This window comes from Sitodiplosis mosellana, unplaced genomic scaffold (genome assembly GCF_009176505.1).
Source record: "Sitodiplosis mosellana isolate CC-2019 unplaced genomic scaffold, AAFC_SMos_1.0 Smas_scaffold_3, whole genome shotgun sequence".
NCBI lineage: Eukaryota > Metazoa > Arthropoda > Insecta > Diptera > Cecidomyiidae > Sitodiplosis > Sitodiplosis mosellana.
The window spans coordinates 8,988,153-9,013,365 of NW_022595246.1; the positions used below are offsets into that span (position 1 = coordinate 8,988,153).

The following is a 25,213-nucleotide window of genomic DNA, read 5'->3' on the forward strand; positions in this document are numbered from 1 at the left end:
GTCATTTTCAGAAACCAATTCAGAAACACGAACTACATAATAATTTAAATAGTACGAGGAACGCGGTGCGCGCTCGATGTACTGGAATGAAATAAATGATTTATTATGCATGTTTATCCGAAATGGAACGAATTGAAGTGGAAAGCATTTTTCTCTATTTGAACCGAGCGTATTTAACCGCGCGATTCTCGTGTACAAATAAAATTTTGGTGATATTTTATTTGTGGAAAATATAAATTCGCATAAAAACTCGATTTCTACATTACCATAAATCAACCAGGTGATATTAATTATTTCATGCGCACAAACTACACACAAATAATTATTTACACTTGTTCAGCATTTCGCTATTTTATCTCTTTCGTTCGCTCTCTCCCTTTCTCCGTGCCGACATTATATATAGGTGGAGAAAAGTTTTTAATGTGTTTCCAAAGAATTCACATAAAATTGAACCAATTCCATACACATACTCATAAGAGTGGAACGTATGCAAACACATTCCTCCATTACTCATGAAGATCCATGGAACAGAAAAAAGCGCAACTCACAAATTCAATTCCGTTCGCTTGAGACGATATATTGCACGAATCGCATTCATATTGAATGCGGAAGGATTTATGTGTACGAGACCAATCGCCATGAATCAAAATTGTTGATCCAATGCGCTCACGATTGTTTTTTTTCTTCTTCTTCTGTTCGTTTGTTCGGTAAAATCATTATTTTTAAAGCCATCCATTTTATCCGTTGATTGCATTCAATGGCCGATAAATTATGGATGTAGGGTGTTCGAAGTTACGAAATGGCCAATTTTCCCACTGAATCTGTATGTATGTGAATGTGTTATGCGATTGTTTGCGTGTGTGCTTGTATGTTGAATGCCCCTTTGAAAAAAGAGGTAATTCACTTGACATTTTACATAAATGGAGCCATTTCAAGACCATTAATTGGGAACCGATGCTTGGTTTTTGGCCCACACAAAAGAAATTGGCCCAAAAATCTTGTTCATTTTTGATGAAGCTCAAACATGAAGTTCAGCTCACTCACTTTTCGTTTGTTCCGTTTTGGCGATAAAAGCTTTCTATCGCTCACTTCATATTTATCGAGTGCCTATTTATTTAGGAAATTGAGTTATAGTCAATATGCGAATAGCAAAAGTGTTTGTAGTGAAATATAAATATTCTAGTGCTATAAAGAAGAGAGACGGAGGGAGAGAGAGAGAGAGAGAGAGAGAGAGAGAGAGAGAGAAGAGGAATCAAATGAGAGTGCGAGGCTTGTGTTGAAACTTGAGAAGGTGCCTTCCATGCCAAAATGCTTTGAAGAGTCTCAAATATCCGGAATATTTGATTCTTTGGCACGAAAATTGGGTGAAATCCAAAAAGTTTGCTTTCACATTGCGCTTATTCTATCAATTAAACACTTAGCACAAGCTCATCCATGCCGAAATTGGGCCAACACACTGATGCCATTAAATATATATATATATGTGCGCTCTCATTTCAAGCGAAAAGATATTTTAAGGGAAACGTCAAAACAGAAGAAGAGAAGAGAGAGAGGGAGAAAAAAAAGCCAGATGTGGATTGACAACCCGACCATATAACGTATATGTTTGCTACACAACACATAATGAATTTATGTGTTCTATGCGTAGCGGAAGCGCTATTTGATGTCTTCCGAAATCCAATTGCCACTAATTCAGAAAATTGCATTTCAACGATAGCGTAGAAAGAGTGAATCAGCTTGCAAACGAGCAAACAGGCGATCGAGTCGAAAAACTGAATTACACTTGATTCTGTTATCCACTAATATATTTAAAGCAAATTAAAAATTAATCCGAACCATTTTCACCAATGATGCGCGCACTAAGCCTCGCTTTCATCGGCTGCTCTTTTACTGTGAATCTGCTAAATCTGCAACAGCCATAATTAAAAATTCAAAAAGAACAGAGCAAATCCATTTTGAATGGTCTATTAGAATAGATTCCTTGTGATGGCTTTGCCAACATGTTCCATATACTCCGGTTCTCGTTTCGTAATACACAGTTTGCAGTGTCGCAACGTTAATTTAGTTATTTGTCTGAACAACAAAAACGGCAAATATTTGCACTTAAAATGCTTGAATTTTCCAAACATTTGTTCTTCCTATGCTGCTGAAAATGAATTGCATTGAATAACCATTCAGACGATAAAGCCGACGGCACAAAACAACAACAACAATGACGACGACGATAAACAGAATTCAAGCGAGGGAAGAAGAAAAAAGAATAGAATGCCAGAAGCAAGAAATTCACGATCAAATGAAACACAATTTTTTTTTACCGAAAACAAGATTACATGTTCCCTCAGACTGAACACTTTCGATTGCCATTCCATATAATTATTACATACGCACAACAAACAAGCATACAACACCAGTTTGTGTTCCGATATAGCGACGAGTCTATTTTTGGTGCGCGCCGTACTGTTTACATTGAACACCGTTGAAAATCGATATTTTCACCCGAACGATATGAGAGCCGAACCAGAGTAGAGCAGAGGTGCAGCGGTGAAGCGCAGGAAGTAACACTGAAAGCGCATACGGAGTAGTAGCAACAGCAGCAGCACAATCAGCACAATTTATAGTATTACGAAATGTAGAGTACCAAATGTATACCTATCCAACTCCACATCCGATTCGTGCAGAATAAGTTGTATAACGGTTGGAACGGCGTTGCACGGCGTTTATCACACACATGAGTGACATAACGAGAATACTACACATACGCCAGCACGACTTATATGACACAGAAGCACATACAGAGAGAAGAAGAGTAGGGAGGGAGAGGAAAGGTAGCGATAGAAAGAGCGTTCGTCGTAAGAGGCTCACACAGCCCAGGCAACCGTGCATGAGTAGAGATAGTTTTGTGTGTGCGGCAGTGAGTGAGATAGAGGGTAAAACTCGTAAAATAAATGGCGATAGAGCAATAAAAATAACAACAATGAACGACAGGCACATCGTAGCAACCATTATTTATACATACACGGTTCGAGAATATGGGTGATGTTGTACTTGGTGTTCAATACTCATCCATTCGTTTGGGCCAGATAGCTAAGGCATACACATACACATAGACACATGCTCACTCGCTCGCTCTAGAACTACACTTTATGTAATAATTCATTTCGAATCGAGAGTGAAAGAAAGATGACTCTATATACTGATGCAAACTTAATGCACAACAGTGGAGCATCGGTTTGATCAATGTATACCGGCGTGTGAGCGTATTTGTGTCGTTTTCGGTCCATACAACACACAAATCGCACACTCGCACACAATTCACCATACAATGGTACATAATATGATTGAAAATTAGATCAAAAGGATATTTGTGCCATCGAGCACAAAAACCACACTATGTTCTCATTGCGACTCACTTCTGCACTCTCGATACAGATTTGGAATTTGCAAAATAAAAAAAAAAGCTTGGGCACGCTCACACACACTGAATGAAAAGCGCAACACGCCTAGGCTGACTCTGACTCTTCGTAGCTCTGCTTCACAAGCGATACCAACTTTTTTATATGGCAAATGAATAGCATTCATGTTGTTCGTCATTTATCCAGGTCCATAAAATTGACACAATGCAACGGAAACTTATATGGTGGCAACATTAATAGCAACTGTTATTAGTTGTATTGGCTCCGTTTATGGCTCGTAGCTTCTTTTTTTTCTCAATTCGTTTTGCTTTTGACGGTTAAATAACAACGTCGACGAAACCGAACCGATCTTCTGCATTTTGGCTCGGTGGATTTTTCTCTATGTCTCGGTTAATATATAGAGAGACAGCAACAAAGCGCGCTTGGCACACTGATGTAGTAAACATTTACCGGAATACATTTATGTATATAAATGTTACAGGGCGCCCTTAGAACAGACACTCAATATTCGTTATAGTTTCCGTATCGAGGTGGAAGTTTGATGGTGAAAGAAAGAGAGAGAGAGAGAGAGAGAGAGAGAGAGAGAGAGAGAGAGAGAGAAAAGCGGATAAATATAACATACACATATGAGCAAATTTTCGTAACGTAAACCATATATTGCTTTCTATTAAAACTGATTGCTTAAGCATGCCAAAGCATTCACTTACTTTGAACAACATTGAACACCGGCGCCCAAATGGCACACAGTACACATAGTAAACGCAATAACAGTAAACTGTAACTGTAATAACTACCTACATTGATGAATGGTTTCGATGTAATTGAAAAATTGGGATAATAAACACAGGGAGCGAGACAGAGAAAAGGAGGACGAGAACAAGAGTCGACAATGCAATCGAGAAAATATACGACAGGAAACCCACACAAATGAGTGATAATGAGTGATAATAGCATTAATAACGATAAATGAACTCAAAATGTAATAAGCGTATCGAAAGTAAGAAGTGAGTGAGAGAAAGAGCGGTAGCGACACGAGCTGTATTTTCCATGACATTGAAAATGTGTCCCGAATCGAAACTACAGCTGTGCTGAACATAAACACATCCACATTTACCACGACAAACGGCGATGTTTTTCAGAAGCGTTGAGCACTCGAAGGCGGCAGTTTTCGATGGAGGTGACGACGGCAGGCAGGGGTGCTTAAATTCGATTTTCCCTATAACAACCCTCTATTTTCTTTGGAATCAAATTTTATACGTCGCACTAATACCAAATTGAATCTGAAAATTGCTTTGATCATTCTTTTTCTCTTCCTATTTGTGTGTGTGTGTGTGTGTTATCGAAACAAATCCAAAAACTTGAAAAGATAAATTAAATTTCCATAACTTTTTCGATCTAACGATCTGTTTTCCTTCCCTTTTTTCTTATTGCAGATTGAAAACTGAAGCCTGAACATTCGAAGCCAAAGTGTAGACGGGAACAAAAATCGATTTTCTCTGGTAAGTTGGTATTCTCTTTTTTCTGCTCTGATTAATTGCTGAAAATGAATTGAAATAAGAAAAGTTCCGTTTCGCATTTCGCAAACGAAACGTAAATGTTGGAGCAAAAATTGATGGGAAAATAAAAAGCATGACACATGATTGAGAGGATGAACATTTCATAACGAAACGAAAAAAAAATTAGGAACAAAATATCGACGAGAAAACGTTCGTTAAATCGAAATATCAAGCCGAGCGACCGGAATCGTTTTTGTTGTGTCTGAACTCTGTGGCGACAATGAGGCAAATGTCAGAGCAAAATGCACGCGACGAAGACAAATTGCACTTTGAACAGTAATTTTTTTCATCAAATTTCAATGTCAAAATTATCAATCCATTTGTATGGTAAGAGGTCGTTTTTTGCCAGACGTATCGACAATATTTATTTCGAATTCGTCATTCGATTTCTGATTCCATAAAACATTTTCACTTATTTAACGACCAATTTTGTGAACTCAAAAGCAGCCGTCGTCTTTTGACTCACACACAAAGAACACTCACTCATTCACTCACCCAATTAATTATTGATCCATTGTTTTAGCCGGCCTCTTTAAACCGTTGAACGTATTTAATAAAGGAGACAGACTTCTTTTGGTATCTGTTGTGCCATTGATTTGCCATTGTTCGAATAGGAGAATAAGAAAATGAAGAGAAAATGGAAAATAAAAGCCGATTTCGGCCGGCGAAAACAGAAAACTTTCTGTAATTTATTCAATAAGTTTTTTGTTTTGAAAAACGTCCTATTCATATACACACACACACACACACACACACACACACTCATATACAAAACGAGACACAGAGCGAGATAGAATGAATGAGCATTGTATTTTTCGACCAAAACAGACAGTGCTTTGAGGTGAATGAAAGGAGTTCCATCGACTTTTGTTCCAAGCGAAGCAATTGATTGCCATTGTACAATGTGCCATCAACGTAAATTCGAATAATATAAATGAAAATGTAATGATAAGACAAAGGCACATTGACGCCGCTCAAAGTCCGTATGATTTATTTTAACAACTGGTTCAGGTAAACTGCTCCTTTCAACGAATTGTTATCTATATCGGTAGCTCAGAAATTGTATATGGTTGTTTTGAATCCAAACTCGTTTGCTTGCTCTCTCTCTCTTTCTCTCTGCATTGCCATAAAAGATTATTATTATTATGTGGTATGTACATTGTTATTATAAATGAAACCTGATATAGACCAACGTCAACGAATAGCCGAGAATAAAGAAACAGTGCTCGAGTCTGATCATTATTTGATACAAGACTCGGAAAAATACCAAAGTGGTAAGCACAACGATGCTATGGGAGCAAACACAAGGAAAAAATGTAGTCTCCAAAAACCGCATGCAAGTGGCGACTCAAACCGACATTCAATCAAAGAAAGAGTCTATTCATGCTGTGGTTACCGAGATAAAACGAGACAATCTATAACTTTCAAAGCTTTTCTCTTGGTTTTCATTACATGGATTCTGAATCAGTGTATTTGTTGCATGGGCGCACACAATACTACTACTATCGGGCTCTCTCTCTCTCTCTCTCTCTCTCTCTCTCTCTCTATGTGGGTCGAACAATGAGTTGTCAATTTAGAATGAATAGAACCAAATGCAAAGCTCAGCTCATTGTCCCTGGTGTACTTTTTGTTGAGTGTACAGCATACATTCTTGAAATACAATAAATTCCTTCTGCTCCTAAAAAACGGATGTGTAATCTAATTCGGCACAGCAGCAGAAAAAAAATCCAAATAAAAATAGACTTATGTTGTTTACACAAAAACTGGGGAGGATGGTATTTAAATTTTAAATACACTGCACATTCCGAAGAAACGAAAAAAAGTGCAAGAAAAGCATCTTACGGCTTTACTTAAATAAATTTTGATCCCCTTCTCAAACATCAAAAGATTCAATTTTACCGTTCATCGTACGTTATCCTCTTTAAAATATCAGCTACGCTCGTTAAAAAGGTCAATTCAGAGAAAAAAAAACGCTTTTTATCTACACAATTATGATGATGATGATGATGATGATATGTTTGGTAGGGAATGGTCAATACGGACATGTGTATCGGATACGAGAAGCATAATCGGCCTTTGAATGGACGCATCGATCCAAATGGCCAGGTTCATTCATTGTGAAAATCAATATTAATATATTTGGATGATGGAATCGAGGGACACACAAGCGTACACATACAGTGTTTGTCGCTGTCAATGGTGCGCAAATTGATTCCGCCTTTTTTCAGCACTGAAATCCTTTGTGTATACATCATCGGAAGCGTGTCACACATATAATATGTATTTTATAAGCGAATGCACATTTAACCTAACGTTCGATTGATTCAAAATTCATGGAAATTGGACAGGCGGCCGAATGAACGGCCATTAAAATGTTTTTATTAATGCGTTCAATATGATAAACAAAGGCAAAACATTTGCGTCAACCGCAATTTTGATAAATCACATTTCGGCCGTCATTTATACAGGGAAAAAACCGTTTTATACGTCATGACGTATGTATAACAGCCGTGCTCCAATTTTGCTCCTAAAAGCGAAATTGGTGCGGAAGCCTAAATTAAAATTGTACATCAAGTTAAATTCAAATTGGATTTTAATAAAATTTGCGCGGTAACGCGTTTTTGGATGTCGCACAATATGTGACACAAACTGGATATTTTATGGACGTGTGTTCAATTTCCTTTTATGGTCAACGTGAAAAAAATTTCATTTAATAATCACGTGCGAATATTTTGAGGGTCGAAATAATTTGTTTTCCCTCCTTTTATTCAATTTGGTTTTTGAGGAATGTGGATGGGAATGTGAATGAGACGGTGCGTGTGATGAGAAGCTTGTTTTATCCTAAAAAGTGTTTGAATTATGGTGAAGGCAATAAATATGCAATTCCCAAATGAAAAATTCATCAATCAAATGGGTGATGTGTCTGTCGCACTGTGCCCCAAACGACGAAAAACGAATGCATAATATATATATATATATATGCACGTGTTCTAGGGCGCTCGCATCACACAAATGAAAATTGTGTGTCTGTGTGTACGCCCGCGCCTCTTGCTCAATAAACACGAACCTTATTTTAATTAGGAAAAGATTTGTGGGCGGACAAACGACAGAGTAAAAGTAAAAGAGGAAAAAAAATTGAACGAACGAAAAGAACATCGCACACGTCACATATTGTATGACTCTTAAACACATTTAGAGCCCATCATATTGGCATTCAATATACCGGCGTGTTTCTCTTTCCGTTTGGCATGGCTCATTTTAACTTCAACCATATTGAATTTATTATAGTCGCTTGCACGAGCATAGAAAATGCATTATGTGTTCACCGTCTGACGCTAATAAATTTGTCATTCGCAAAATGGCAAATCGTCAATTCCAACCGAACGAATGAGCCAAAGAGATACAAAATTGAAACGTTTCGGGTTTGTGCGTGTATACTTTATCGACGCATTTTAAGTGCGCGCAATTTTAATTTCAAATGTTTGGTAAACATCACATTTTTCTGTCTTCTCGACGCGCTTTGAAATGTACGGTTTGTGGAATTTGGCGAACTTTATCATTTCATGTTTATTCTATTCATTTGCATCACATTTTCAATTTCAATGGGTGTTTGTGTGCTGTGTGCTACGTGTGTGTGTGTGTGTGTGTGTGTTCATGGCACAATTAAATCACTTATAGAATTAAATTCCAATATAGAAATTCAGCATGTGTCGTTGATTACACGGTGTGAACGCGTATCACGAGATTGTAAATTGGTTCAAACATTACATATAAGCCATATACGTGCTCTTTCGTTCGGATGTGTTTAATTAAACGCGAGAGAGAAGGAAAAAAGTACCAGCAACAACAACAACAACAGCGATACAGAGCGTTTCCGATTTCACATGAAAATAGAATACACAGCAGACAGCGGTATCGAAAGCATTTGCTGTTACAAAGTGTTGTATACATATTGGCGCTCGTGCCAATTAAATGTATTTTCTGCCAATGTGTAATTTCATTCTCGGAAAATTGAACCACAATTGCAACGATGGATCCCATTTCTTCATTAGTCATTTTTTTCCGTTGTATTTTGTTTTTACATTTTGTTCCATTCCGGTTATGAGGGTAAAAAAAATGGTTCAATGAAATACAACGACAAGAAAATGACGATGGTATCGAAATTGAATTGGGTAATGGGCGAAAGAAAAATAAAATTATTCGGAAACAATTTAATGGGAAAATGTGTATGAAATCGATTAATCAATCGATGTGTTTGGAAAATGGTTCCGACGCAAAGGAGTCACTCAGATCAATTGTTATTCAATGATACTTTATAAATCATTTATTGAAGATGCTATTTATGACTCGATTTGTAAGTGAATATCTTCAGGAGTGAAAAGAAAACAAAACGAAGAATCAAACAATGAGATATGGTGAGTGTAATTTCATGTTGGATGGTTACTTTTCGTTAGGACAATAAAAATAAATACGCTGCTATTACCGAATGTAAGGCATACACAAACATCGATCGATACTAAATGGCTGAACACTTGCTATTATTATTTCATTCAAATGAGTTCGTTTCGTTGAGACACAGAGAGGCCAAAACGTACAAACAAGCGAACGAACGAACGAATATCGGAATGAATGAATGAACTGAAATCATGTCACACAAACCGAAAGTGAATACATTAGTTAAAGCCGAACAAATCGTTACGAAAGGTACAAGTTAGCATTTCTCTGGATGATAAATGATGGAAATGATGATTATTTCGATTTGTCTGAGGAGAGGAGGGCTTCAGCTACACAATACTGAAATAGACTTAATCTAACGTCCACATTTTGCATTCTAAACAAGAGAGATTCATTCGGAGCGATTGTAATATCAACATGATTTACAAATGAATCACATTTCTTTGGGCTCATTCGCGGATTTCAGAGATTTTGAGCATATATCTCAAATGGACGTTGTGGAAGAGGATGGAAGTAGCGAGAGGGTGACAGCGATAAGAGCATCAATAGCAACGATCAGCCACAATATCATGGATAATAATCCGTAATAATGGGGTTGCTAGTTTAAATGCGACATTGTGGTGGCATCGCGGTTTCGCTAACCCATTAATGATATTGAGCTTAACGTTTCATACATTTACAGCGATAATTGGTATGGGTTTCGATGTAATAACAATGTTAATTAGAGAAAATAAAATGATGTTCGCGGTGGAAGCGAAAGGAACAAGTTAAAGCTAGCGCCCTCTTTTACCACCCACAATGCTCGTTTTTCCTTATCGAAACTACAACCAATAGGATAGGAAGAAAAACTCTTGCGTGCGATTGCCAATGACGACAGAACATTGTTATTGCCTGAATATAAGCTTGTGTGCTATGACATAGTCATGCATTTCGAATGTGTGCCGCGGCGCGTATTGCGAAATTGCATGACAATTTCCATGATAGCATTTTTCGGCAAGTTCAATCCATGAACCGAAACTAGCATAAACGAAATGGAAATGAAAATTAAATAGTCACTCCTGATGCCATTCGTTACGTAAACAATTAATTTTTCGTTAATTTACATAAAATAATTGAACCATTCATTACGCACATATACTCAAACACACACTCCTGGATCAAGAGCAAATGAGTTAAGGACACACGAGCTCATACATTCCGGAACAATAATTCCTACTCAACGCCATGATTAATGATGTAAATTTAAATTACGCCGAACTTTATCGTATGATGCTCTTAATCGGATTCGATTCAAGCGGGTGGCAAAAAAAATTGTTGCGAAACTTTCTTGCAATTGACACATGATATCAAAGTGGTTGTTGTTGTTGTTGTTTCCGTTGCGTTCCGTAGATTCGTAACAGTTTGTTGATATGTCGTTAGGTGTAATGGTTGTTTAGTTGAGCTTTTGCCATCACAAAGCCGTTTTTGGCGCGGAAAATCTATTCCGTAAATTATCATGATATTTTCCCAATTCTCACCTGATTGAATCGAAACAACAACGAAATTGGGGTGACAAGAAAGAAAGAAAAAAACACATAAGTGAATCACTTTATCGGAACAAAAATAAAAATTACTAACGAGGCCCCTTTTGTTGGCAAAATTGTTGTTGTGTCTCTTCCTTTTTGTTGTTGTTGTTGTTGGCATTAAATTTATTGCCATCATTCGTCGAATCGTTGTATAAACATTGATTTCTGTTGCCTTTTGAAAATACACTGTTTGTTTTCGGGCGAAACGTCTGCATTGCGGCGAAATTTGTCGTTTTTTGTGTGTGTACACTTTGTCGCCATCGTCATCATCATCATCAAAATAAATGTACATGTGCACCAGTGACTCTGTTTGCAAGACAAACAAGAGAAACAGAAGCAGCAGCAGTAGTACTCGAACAATGTTTGCTACTGGAGAAAATTGAATCAAATAAAAGGCAATGCTGTCGAAGGGCACAAATCCACCGACAGAACAAAAAAAAAACGAAACAAACTATAAAAAGAGAGCGAACGAAAAGAGAGTTTTAATTTTAAAATTTCCATGTTCTTGTGTGTGTATGCCAATATTTATGGCAAGTGTTTAAACACTATAAAATATAAATGAGATCGACTGGAAGAGCCGGCACCGCCGCCGCTGTCGTCGTCGTTGTGTGCATTCCATCTTGTCGTTTTGAGAATTATCGATCGCATTTAACCAGAGCACACCCGCTCCGTCATTCACTCTCTCGCTCACTATTTTTGCGGTAGAAGAACGAACCAAAGAAAAACGAATGGATTTTTTTCTTTCTTCACCCACAAAACGACACCAAACATACAAAATATGTGTGTGTACCGAGGAAAACGACGAGTACACTCCAAAAGCAGCGCCAAGAGTGGCGCATGAAGTACGGAGAGCATGACATGGATAGCAGCATTTTATCGTTAGCATTTTCTTGAATGTGTATTCTTTCAGCAGCACAGTTAAAAATAATTAATCAAAAGCAAAATAATATATATTTTCTTGTTGGCGTTCGCCTGTTTAAGACGAGCGAAGACATGACAAGGCTCAACAAAAACTGTGTGACATGGAAAGCGAGCGAGCGAGCGAGAGAAAGCACGAACATAGAAAGCAGCACAACTCCCAAATGAGAATGAATATAAATAAGCATTGTGTACATAAAACATTAAAAAAAAAACGTAAAGTAAGAGAAGAAGATGAAGAGGAAAAAAAAACAGAGACAAGCCAAGAGCGGCAGAATAGTAACCAGCAGCCAACACACCACCAGTACGTCGAATGATGGCGGTGAGCATCTTATCATTAACTAAATTCGCGTAACGTCGGCTAAAATCTTCTTATTTGCTTCCGTTTCCACAGCAATGGCAAGAGAGCGAACAAACGAGTTTTTTCTCTTCATCTTCGCTTCTTCTGTCGATGGAGTGATGTTCATTCCAACTTTTTGTTTTTATGTTGAAATTCGGTCCGCTTAAGAGCAAGCTAGCAGAAAGAAGTCACAGCTCAGACATAAGAAACGTCTCCATTTCGCCATGAATCTGTGTCTCGTCGCTCATCCGTCGTCGCAAAGTTCAATACTTGGCGCGCTTCATTTATACCCTGAAGTGAACAATTCACTTTGCCTATAATTAATTAATATCCTCATCGTTCTCATTACATTCTCACATGTACGTATTAATCGATCATCAGTGTGCTGGTTCTTTTTTCATTCACTCATTCATTCTCTTCTTCTACATTTCATGTAATTTTTCCTCTTCCATTTGACATGGCTTCGCTTTTTGCTATTGTCGATCCGTGTGCCACGGCACGGAACATTCTATGTGGCTTGCAGCCAAAGCAAGATTGATAGCTAACATAATCTTGGAGAAGTGGCGGTAAAATGGATTTTACATTAAATCAAACACTTTCGATTCGGAACGAATGACACCGCAAAGGGAAAATAGAACGAAGACGAAAGGAAGTGAAAAAAAATACCGCCTCAACTGACGAAAAGAACAAATTGCAGTCCTTAATTATTATTCTTTGATGTCTTGAAAATGCTGCGAGGTGTGTTTCACTGAGCTGGATCTAATTTGAAATTCATATTGAATTTCAACGGATGAGCAAAACATCGTACACACAACGTACGTCCAAATGCTGTACTAATTGACATTTAGCTGCTTCAAGCAGCTTGTCACTGAATAAATTCCATTGTACCAGACAATCCATCTTGTCTCTAATTGCAAATGCTTTGGCCGAAATAAATTCCGAATCTTTTCGATTTGTGTGTGTAATGGTAAAGTCGAAATATAGGTATACAATAAATCGAAGCCTGATGTCGATACCGAATTTAATAAACTTAACGGAAACATTAGCAAAGGATCGATAGGGATTTTATGCTATTTGTCTCTTTCCACAGGCCAATATTTTCCGAAACAAATACACTGGCTTTGCTTTTTGACGATGTTAGGGGAAACTTACTCACTCACACCCTACCAAAGGGATGCACGTACGAATTGCAAAGAAGAGAAAAACCACCGACCACCTCGGGTTCTGTGAATATGTATATGTGCGTGTATGTTTTTATTGCAAAAAAAAAACTGCTATATATCGTTGTAATTTTATGTGGTTTCCCTCTCGCGGATAAAACCATTAATCATTTTAATAACCTTCTCGAAGCCAATACACACTCTGCTTCGCAAAAGTCTTAGCACCACATTGCTACTCTTTGCAAAAAGTACAACTTGATATACATGGAATGGCTCGCTGGTTTTTTCCCTTTCTCTCTCTGAATTGAAAATCGAAATACACATATTTTTTGTGAATTTCATTTGGTACAGTGTGACCTCGATATTTTCGCGAGCAAGGAAAAAAGCCAGCACACACACATACACACACACCAAATTGGGTCACAAACTGTTTCCGTTTTCATTCGCAATAATTCAGGGAATATTGAAATTATGGCCGTGCTAGCAATACTGAGGGTTGTAACTATTGAGTTAATACTACTTAAAATGTTTAGTTAGCAAATCCTCTTATGTTTCTTAAGCTGAATTATAGGTGGCTTTCTGCATCAGGGCCAAATCCGCTTTATATTTCCTCTTTTTCACGCAGCATCTCGATCACATCTTTTGAGAGTTTTTCTTTCATCGTCATCGTCATCGCCATTCTTTTTTTTTTCAAGTCAAACCGCGATGCTGTCATTCACTTTTCCATCCTCCTCTTTCTCTCTCTCTCTCTCTCTCTCTCTCTCTCTCTCTTGAACTCAGTGGCAAAGTTTTCATTTCCCATTTCTCATGTAACACTGTCGTCTTTTTCTTCCGTATTCGTTTTGCAATGCGTTCGCGATTCGTCAATATGAAATCGTGGCGTGACATTTCAAACCACACTCAAAACGCAAACTCATAAATAAATGTATATACAAATCGTTCGGATCAATTGGTTGCTGCTTTCATTCCAAATAAAACTACCACTGCTGCCGCATCATTCAACACACTTACATTAGAAAATAAACCGATTTGATATATTTCAATATATTTTTCATTTTCTTTCATTTGACGTCTTCTTTTTCCACCCGTAGGTTCACTTTGGTTTGCCATAGAAAGAACGAATGCGACGCTTTTCTTTTCACCTTGAATTCAATTGACGATTTTCACTTAAAATCACACAATAACGATGCGGCTGCTTCATTTCAATGCTCTGTATTTACCTGAAGAGAGTTGATTATTCAACCGTATTTCGTTTTTCTTCTTCTAAATAATATCGATTGTTATGTAAATGGAATTGAATTTCCGGTGCGAGAAGAGAACGAAAAGAAAGAAAAAAATCAATTTGCATAAATGCTGTGATTCACATTTTTCGCTCACATCCCATGATGATTATCATGTGCGTTGTTCGCAAAACGCTTGATCGACTTGAATTTGAAAATTTATATGTTTTCAGTGAATGCATTCAAAATAAGTCTAATCACAGCAACCGGTTGTTGTAGAAAGCAACAAAAGAAGAAATGAAGTGGGAGGAAGGGAGAAAGGGAGAAAGGAAAAAAACGTGTATCGCAAGCTTAAAATATTGATGCCGATACAACATGTGCCCTTTTGAATAATATATGCCGTTGTAATACTGCAAACACACACATACAACATACGAAAGTGGTTGAAAAAAGCTTCCATTTTCCCATTTTAGCCGTTTGATAAAGTTTCATGTTCAATTTGACAGGAAAAACAAAAGGAAAAGGGTCGCGTGCATTTAATTATTTTTCTTGATTAAATTTCACATTTTTATTCATACCGTCGATTTTCTTCGGCGGTAAACTTATTTATCACTCTCACCTCGGTCTGACCTTTTACCGATTGCCCATCAAACCTATCTTGTTCGTTTCACGAGACGTTGCGCGCTAAAGCCAAATTGAAATAAAACCCCTCTCACACGTTCTCACGCTACGAGAATATAAGGTCTGACAGTATGGCAGGTAAAATGGAGGGAAAAAAATGGAACAGAAACAACCGTATGCCTAAAATAACAATCAAAAGCGATGCAATTTTTTAAATATTAATCCACTTCAAGTGACATTTTTGGAACGATGTCATTCATAACCAAAACTTGTATATTTGCTCATTCGGTCGCACATATTATAACAGTTTACATTCATACTAAGATATCATCGAGTTGGCCAAAATTCCCCGAAAATTCGCATAACATTCATTTGATTAACTATATTTAAGCTTCATCCGGCTATTTTTGCTCTTCTTTTGTTGGCAATCCTCTTGGGAATGACACTTGTTTTTCCCTCTCTTTCTGTCTCCAGCCTTTTGTGCCATTACGTAAAACGATTTCTATTTTTATGCAAATTCCAATCAGAAAAAATATAACTAAAATGAGATATTCATTCTTCAGCGACTATAACAACCATATTTTGGAAAACAAGAGAGAGAGAGAGAGAGAGAGAGAGAGTGAGAAAGAGGCAGTATATAATGGAGAATAAACCATGTACAGTTCCAAAAATAAAATATGCACAAAAACTGTCTAAGATAATTGGCAGAAATCACACGATCATAAATATATATACAAAATACACACGGAGAGAGAGTGTGAGAGAGGGAGAGTACACGTAGCAATCGGCCCGTGATTTGCGCACGGCAATTCATGTTGACAACGGTGCTGTACAGTACACAAATGAAAGGAGAAAAAAAAACGAAAACCGAAATTTCGGTGGAAAACACCGGCACATGTACCATAATACGTTTTGGGCCAATACAACACAAAAAACACGAGACCAAGAGTAGAAAAAAAGAAGCAGCAGCAGCAGCAACGCTGGTGAAGCGACCAAAAAAATGTCGAATGTGCCCCAATTTTCCTATATATTTTACAAAAGCATTGCACAGTATGGGTACCGAGGGCTGACACATCACACTCGTTACACTTCCTTTGAATCGATATTATTGTTGTTGCTGTACGATGTTGACTTTTATTTGCATAACAAGTCAAAATTAAATTTCCGGAAAGAAACAAAGAGAGACCAGCATGAGCATTTAATGTTAAAAACGACTGTGACTCTGATGCAAAACATGGATAGAAATTTCGGTTCAAATATAGTGAATTTTTTTTACTGCTACGAGATGTGTCACTATTTTGTGTAGCATATACATTCTATCAGCTGATTCATGGAAAATGTCCTGCAATATTTCAGTGGGCTAATCCGGCGACAAAAAAGCTGTCATTTCGACGCGCAATGCCATAAGCAAGTAAATACATGCACACACAAACCAAAAATGCTTTGCTTTCAAATGCACAGAACCCATTTCCGGTGGCAAGTGTGCCGAGCGAGCGCGCGTTCCCATGAAATGTGAACTATTCGAATTTTATTATTTAATTTTATAAAATTGTGTGTAGCACGTTTGGGTGGAGAGAATGGGAAAAAAATCGCCATTTTTAACATCGTCGAACGAGCGAAAAAAAAGTGCGCGAAAATCGCAAATGAATTTTCCACATAAATAATATGGTTATACTTAACTCGTGCGTGCAATTCCAATAGAGTAGCAAACAAACGATTTTATTAAATCAGGCCAAAAGCGCTTCCATTTTCATTTATTTATTTGTGCCATTTTATGATTCATTATTTTTTTTTTTTTTCGTTTTTGCAAAATGTCTGAAGCGAGCATAAATGGTCCATTCGTTTCAGTTGTCTGCACAACGAGCGATGGCAAACGAATGAGAATGCCACGTTCGCCTCATTCCATTATTCAAAGATGCAAGTGTTTTGTGGCCGAATTTCATTCGGTTTTTTCTTCTCTTGTTCGTTGCTCGTGGCTTTTTTTTTAGAAGGATTGAAGTGATTCTGTGCTATTTTTGCCATACACACCAACCAAAAAATTGATTCAAATGAATACAAAATTGGGCGATCAAGATGATACAGCATTTGCATAGAACGTAGAAAGCGTGGACAAAATATATTAGCCCAATGCTCCACAATTTCAATGACACAAAATGATAATTTAGAGAAAATAATGGCTTTTAAGGGGCGAACAAGAGCGATATAGGACGGACACATACACAGCAAGAGGAAAAAAATGCACATAAATAAAGTGTCCTGTAACGACAGCACAAAATATTGCTCTAATCACGAAGCCAAGCTGCATGAAACGAAATAAGCAAATAAACTTCGTAATTTATTAAGCGAAAGAAGAGCAAATGGAAAAAAAATGCCGAGAGATTCAGAATAATACTACACAATTGTAGCACACAAGCACCAAAAACACTAACAACAACAACGACGTCGACGACGGCAACATCGGCAGCAGCATCGGCATTAGTACAGCAAGAGAAATGGAGGCAGACAGTGGAGCACAGGGAACCAGACAGAATGAACACAGAAAAAATCAATAAAATCTGGGGCAGTACTCTTAAAACTGCAAAATACATTTGGAAATGTGTGTGCGCTTTTTCATTTTTCATTCGCTTTTCTTTCTCTCTTTCTCTCCCTCGTTCTCTCGCCTTTTTTTCTCTTTCGAAATGGCTGAAGGCTTTTTATACTTGTGTTGTTTCGGTTGTGTGAATGGTATGCCATTCTCATTTTGCCTCGTCCGCCACTCCTCCTTTCTCTCTTGTACTGAAAAACTTAGTGTACCGAGTGGGATATTTTGCACTACATTCAAATAAAGCAGAAAAAAATGATATAAATGTGCATCGGAACAAAAGTAGCAATGCCACCCATTCAATAAACGCTTGCCCTGTATTTGATACACCGATATGGCGCAACAACCACACACAGACGTACAGTCATTGGTGTGGTACTACGTGCGTTTCCAACACCACCGTCATCGCCACTGACACCGCCGTCGTCGTTGCCATCCTCGTCGTCACATCGTGAATGCTCAATGTTGTCTGCACACCCCAAATCGACGGTATATGTTTTTATGAAGTGGATGCCATTCGGAGGATCGAGACAAGAAATTCGTCTGGAAAGCGGCAACTTGAGCGCTAAATCTGATAATGAAAATGAATGTTTTTTCCCTTTTAACGAGCTCTTTATCAAATCCGAACCTATATTTGGCTTCGGCGAATCGGGTTGAAAGACGACAACTCTCTCTTTCTCTTTCTCTCTCCCTTTCCTTGTTTCTTCCTTACACACCCGACTGTGCCGCGTGCAAAAGCATCCAGACTGTTGTAAAAGTATCGAATTTGGTTGTTTTTTTTTTGTTCCTACTCAGTTGAGCCAGACACAATAGATGACTGACTTTGCCATACATTTTACTCGACTACACAGAGTCAAAAAGGCATAATGGGCTTGAAGAAAATCCGTTTGCAGCATCCATAAAAATGACATTGAGCCTTGTGTGCGCATCATCATGCTCATTCCTCATTATTATTAGAACATCTAGGTCTTGAATAATTCGAAAATTTCTAACGATTCCGACGATATGGATTTCGTTATTTCGACGAAAGAACCCCTAATCGAGAGAACGTAGATATATGCTATATATTTTAAATATGCAACAAACGTTTTCGTTATTGGTTTCGCTGTATGGCCTTTCTCTATCGAGTCTCGTCTCGTCTCGTCTGCCATTGTATGTATGCAAAACGAAATGAGGAATTCCGACCAAATGGATTGCTGCGTGAACAAATGGGGATGGCTAAAACAACCGATGAGACTGCTACTACTGCCACCACAATCGTTGTCGTTGTCGTCGTCGTCGTCGTCGTCGTCGTCGTTCAGCGACAATACGTACGCAATTATTATTATGCGACATTTTTACATGTATTTGTATGCAACGGTTGCCAGCGTCTGTATGTGTGAGTCTGTGTCTGGTCTTTTGATCGACTTTTCAGTTGAAACCCGATTTTGGATTGAAACTCAACGTGCAGCCATTAACACAATTTGCACACTTACACACGCCCTGACACAGTTGAGCGCTCGCGCCAACTTAGTTGTGTTTGAACTGTAGTGAATTTTCATAGTTTAGATTCGTACGAATTTACAAAATGTTTTGCGAATAATGGCAAGTGTGGCAGTAGAACAGCTGATTTACGGATATAGTGAGACGATGCGCGACATGCCAACCAGTTCAAAATGGCAGCTATCGCAAGTATAGATACAGAGACTGTGTCTGAGAGACATGGGAGACACAGTGAGTATGATTGCGAGTGAGCGTTTTGCAGCATCTGCACACAATCGCCTTTTTCCAAATGGGTTTATATGCGATTTGGGAGCTATTCCAACACAGCCCATAATAATCGACACAAAATCCAAAGCCTCGATAAATGCGTAGAAATAACATTTGACGATACATAATTCAAACGCATCACTATTATATCACACATGCAGTAATGTCAATGGGAAGAAGAGGTGATTTTGACAGAAAATAGACTTTATGCAGTTAGTATGATTGAGGTTTCGCATGCTATTGTTTCACACCAAACACCTAAATGTGTGATAGACAGTATTAATGATGAATATTTTTCTCTCCCACTCTCTGTCTCTCCCGCATCGCGCGATTATGAATGCGAGCGGCGGCCGACACAAACGAACGAAATTTTCCAAAATGAATGGGTTCATGAGGTGCTATTTGACAACGTTATTTCGTTAACAACATTTCAGACGAAATAAGCCATATATGCAGATGGCATGTAATTACAATTTAATTGGCGAGCAGATAGATGTAATGACGGCTCTTAATGAGCCCGCATGCGAGCGAGCGAGCGAGCGACAGAAAATGAGAATGGTTTACATTTTTCTGCATTCGAAAAATTTTGCTCGTTGCCGTAATTTTCCACGTTTTTCCACCAGTCAAAATAGTTAGAGAAATTGCAAATTCACCAACCGGATTTGCATTACCATTGCCAGCGAGCTGGGCTGCTTCCATTATTTTGAAGCAACGGTAACAAGACAGAGTGATATAGATGAAGAACGAACGAGCGCATTTTCTGGAATGGACATTGAAAAACCTTTATCATGACGATTGATTCACACATTTACATGCACAACACAACGGCAACGGTTGATAATGACAACGATACCGTTCATCATTGTGAATGATGATGACGATGATGATGAAGCTTCTTGAATTTATGTGCTGGCTGAATTTGATTTATATCTCATGGACGCATATCAATTGTCTTCAGCAATTATCCGTTGAATTTTCAATGATTAATTGACTGAAATGCTGAGATTTTTTTTGCGCTGCAGTAACGAAAACCCTACCCGCACGAAGGCAACCTGATTTTGTGTGGCAAAATTCAGTTTTTTCTTCGTTCGCACTTCTCAGTTGCCATCTCATACTCTTTCTTTCTCTCTCCCTCTCTTTCGCTTTTTAGAGCAAAAAGAATGTATTGAGCGCAAGCATGTTGTGTGTAGGCATTTAACTCTTCTTCTTCTTCTGCACATTTTTCCAAATGAATGTTATCTTTTGTCTTCTTTTTGCATGCCATTCATTACATGCGCACTTAAATTACGAAGCACGAAAAGGAAAAAAAAATTGGCAATGAGCAAAGGCGGCGGTTTTCATTCTACACTCTCCGCTCACTCTCGTGGTTTTTTTTTCTTGGTCCTCGCAACACATTTTCTGTCTGTGTGTGTACAAGTGTATATACATTGTACAATGTACATCAAAGACGATTTATCATAGCACACATGCAACGCTATTTTTTCCTTCAGTTTGGCAACTTTTTGTTGTTGTTCCACCCAAATAGAAGCCGTTCGCATCGGTGTGTAACAATGAGAACGTTCTCTTTTTTTTTATATAGTGCAGTATTCGGTTTAGCTAAATTGCAGTAAACAAAAGGCACGGCACAAAAGCATCGCAACAACAACTAAATTGTGAGTGTGTGAAAAGAGAAAAAAAGAAGAGAACTTGCCGAGTATTTCTTTAGAAAATTCGCAGACAAGAGATTTTACTTAGCACTTAATAATTTTTTTTCTTCTGTTACTCATGTTACATTGCATATATTTTTCTCTCTGTACGTTTTCCTCTTCACTTTTCACTTTTTACAACACCGAGAATCACTTTGATCGTTTCGCTTTCGCTCATCGCATCAATTGAATTCTCTTTAGCTACTTTTTGTGGGTATGCGGATTAAGCTTCGTCGGAGTAAGCAAAAAGTGATAAGCAAGCAAAATTTTTGTGCATATTTTTATTTGTGAACAAGTTTTTTTTTCCATATTTTTTGGCTTATGAAATGCTTCGAGATTCAGTTTTTTTTGTTGCTTCTTTGTTCGTGTTCAGTTCTCGGGTTGTTGTTTTCGCACACACACACATACACACACACACACACATTTTATGACATTTAATACGTAAAACCGTCAATGCACATTGTGCACAGACGTCCGAAGAGTTCTTGTTTTTTTTCGGTAGGTGCTGAAATATGGCTTCGCTAAGTTGTTCACCGACGAAAAAAAAAAATCAAATTAAAATGTCTACATTTGATATGTACATTGTACACACACCCGAACCAAACAAAAAACCAACGAACCGAAAAAATGAAGCAGACGAATGGGATCATGAATGTTTGTCGTTTCAGCGAAACACCATGTTTTATGAGTACTAAAAAAAATCTCCAACAAAAATAACAACAGCCAAGCAGCTCGATCAATGGACCTTCACGATTAAAAATTCAAATGGATTCTCGGATGAAATGTGCATTATGAATTTTTTTTTAAACCATGTCAACTGATCAATATAACAAGGCTTACAACTGGCTGGCGCATTTTTACAACTTTTTACTATCATATAAAAAAAAACGAAATAAACACAGGGAGTTAGCAAGACGTACGTTATAAGGTTTTAGACTTCCATCGAAAGAGATGGTGAATAGAAGTTGTATATATCCATCTCTCTTCCTCCTCGAAATCGAACTTGAAAACCTTAAAATGTGTGTCTTGATAACTCCCTGTGGAAATAAAGTTTAATGAAATACACAATTTTGAAATGTGCATGGCTAGCGGAGAATGAAATGGCATAAGGGCGGACACAACCACTTAGCCATGCATAACGGATTTCCTACTTATATAAAGCTACTTCTTGTTTGACAAAAAAAAATTCTCAACGGAAAATGCCACAACATCATAGAATTAAGATCGAAATTAATGGAAAATAACGACATTGTTAAAGTTGTGTTTATTTTGTAGTACAAAATTTGTACGCAAATGAAATTAATGTTTCAAGTGAAAAGTAAAGCTTTTGCGTATCTTGATGATATCATTAAAGTTAAGCTTCTGCGAAACGCGAAATTTCAAATAGTTAAATTACTTTGCGTCGCCATCAGATATTATAATATCTTACTTTGCAAATGAAGTCTCTTGGCCATTTCGTCTAATAGAGCGGTAAAAGTGTTGATGACTTTTAAAATGAAAGACTTTTGAAACCAAGAAAATAACTTCAAACAGGAAATGTCACGAAAGTAACTTTAAAGGAAATACGATAAAAATCAATGTGAAATAGAGAAAAACACATCCAACAACATTGGCTTTGCGTGAGTGTGACCATATTACCTGGTTTTATGATTTGAGAGTGGAATGAGATTAATATTTGATTTGACAATTATTATTTTAATGTCAAAATTGACTAAAACCCACGCACGCCTACGTTGTGTAACCATTTTAATAGCGTTCATCATGTGGACAAGAACATAGTCGTTTCGCTTTTTTTATCCATTCGAAATTCCATCTTTATGAAATAACCATTCAGATTACCGTGAACGCAATCCCCAATATTATGTATGTGTAATTGAACCACAAAGAAAAGGCTCAGAAAGTGAAATAACTACACTATAGTCCCTGTGTTGCTCTCTTTGTCTGTTCCGTTCCCGTTCCTGTGTGCCTGTCCGGATTTCGTGTTTGAGAGAAAACGAGGGGAAGGAGGGATAGAGCGCGGTAAATAAGTGGATGAACAACGGGCCTTTCCTTGTCCTGTTTAAATCAATTTTGAAAGGTCTTGTGATGCCCTGGTTAAAAATTCATTTCACATGATCGAACAAAGGATTTATTTCAATGGAAGTGTGCTAATGCACACACACACACACAAACACACACATATCGACAGAGATTCCGAGATTCGCTTTTGTAGTTTTTGCATTTTAAATTAGTTTGAGCCAGTACTCGCTCCGAACACGTATATATACAAAGTTGCTTCGCTTTGAATTACGTAAACATCCCGTTATTTTTGCCCAAGTGCGAATCATGTGTGCATGTGAAAAGCGATATATTCTCTCTTCCTCTATCCTCACTATTTGTTCTTTTTTTTCATTCTCCGTTGTGTTCGTTCGTTGGTTCGTGTCGTTTTATGCGCTTTGTACGGATTTTCAAGTTGGCATTTTCAAACGAGCATGCAAACGATTCAGTGCCTGTGATATGACTACAAGTAGGTAATTGCACATTTTTCACTATCATGCAAATGAAACGTCAATTTCGAAATGCGAATATTCACTTTAAAGGAAAATCACTTTAGATTATCATTATACACTTTTCGTTCCGATTTTTTTTTTTCATTCTTGTTTTTGGTCGAGCGGACGATGTGTATTACGCGAACAAATACTCGCTGCGCAAACGACAGACACGAAAAGATTTGAAAAGAAGAACACACATAATTCGATGAAGCCGTACAGCCGACGCTAAAAACAATCGATACGAACAGTGGGTGAAGCAGCTATTTTTACTAGCAAATTAATTGTTTGCACGGTTTGAATAAAAAACAAATTCATTTTCCAATACCTTACCATTTGGAATTACGAGTGCGTATTAAAAACACTTCAGACAACTCAGACCGGCTTCCAAAACAGAAAGAAAAAATCGGAAAAAGTTGCTTTTAAAACTGAAAAAAAAATCCAATTTTAGATTTATTCACATTTTCCCAATGTTTGGGTTGGGTGTTCGTGTTCATCTTGTCCTTGTCGTTCATCAATTTTGGAATTCATGGTTTTGTGTCTACGAGGCCCAACCCACATTTATAAAACTGATCGTGAAAAACCGATATCGGTATCTGCGTTGGTGGAGTGTGTGTGAGTGGCGCGGCGTGAATAAATTATATTTTCACCTCGAAAAGGGATTTTCAACTAATAAATCACCGACACTGTTTAATGCCGATGCGACAATTGTTAGTGACTTTTATTGTCTTGAATCATGTCCATTTTTAGTGAGCATTCAACGCGCCACGGATCACATACGCATATATGCCCATATTTCGCTTTGAAACTTTGCACTAATAACTTCATATCCTTTGCCGTTGTTGTCATCATCGTCGTTGCCGTCGTCTCCTTCACTGTTCATGGCAACATTAATATAAAGTTTTGCGAAAATTTGAAGTTTCCTTTTCATTAAAATTGGCACGACACGAACAAAGTTTTATGTGTGTGCGTGTGCGAGCTCGAAGCTCCATGAAGCATGTGTGTGAGTGTTCAAAGAAGAGTGTCTAACAAGTGGTGTAACAAGAGGCGAGATGAACAATGGAAATTTGAAGGCAGTAGCATCTATTTGATGTTTTGAAAGAAAAGAAAGGGAGAAAAAAAAACCTGCCAGCAATCACAAAGCACGTCATATTGTGGTCGGTGCGCTATTTTTAAATGCGATTCTCCATGTGTGTATGGTATAGATTACTGAACGGTGTGGTTGTCGCTAACGGAAAGCAGTTGCGGTTGAACATGTTCTCCGTTGAATAATGCAGCATTGAAAAGCATAAATGAGACAAGTTGGAATGCAAGCGAAAACTCGATCAAAGAAAATGCCATTCACTTGAGATGCTCAAACATTTCTATGAGCCAATTTAGTCGACAAACACAAACAGGTTGTCCACATACCATTTCGAAAAT

The 25,213-nt window shown here is 37.7% G+C and overlaps 1 protein-coding gene across 3 annotated transcripts in view; it reads left to right on the forward strand.

Annotated features, from left to right (window-relative positions):
• LOC129566235 (protein Tob2-like) overlaps window positions 1-25,213 on the forward strand; it is a 124,220-nt gene that overhangs the window by 39,991 nt on the left and 59,016 nt on the right. For all 3 annotated transcript variants that reach the window (XM_055441987.1, XM_055441988.1, XM_055441989.1), the window contains one exon: window positions 4,847-4,912. The gene's annotated coding sequence lies outside the window, so the exon portion shown is untranslated. The remainder of the gene's footprint in view (window positions 1-4,846; window positions 4,913-25,213) is intronic.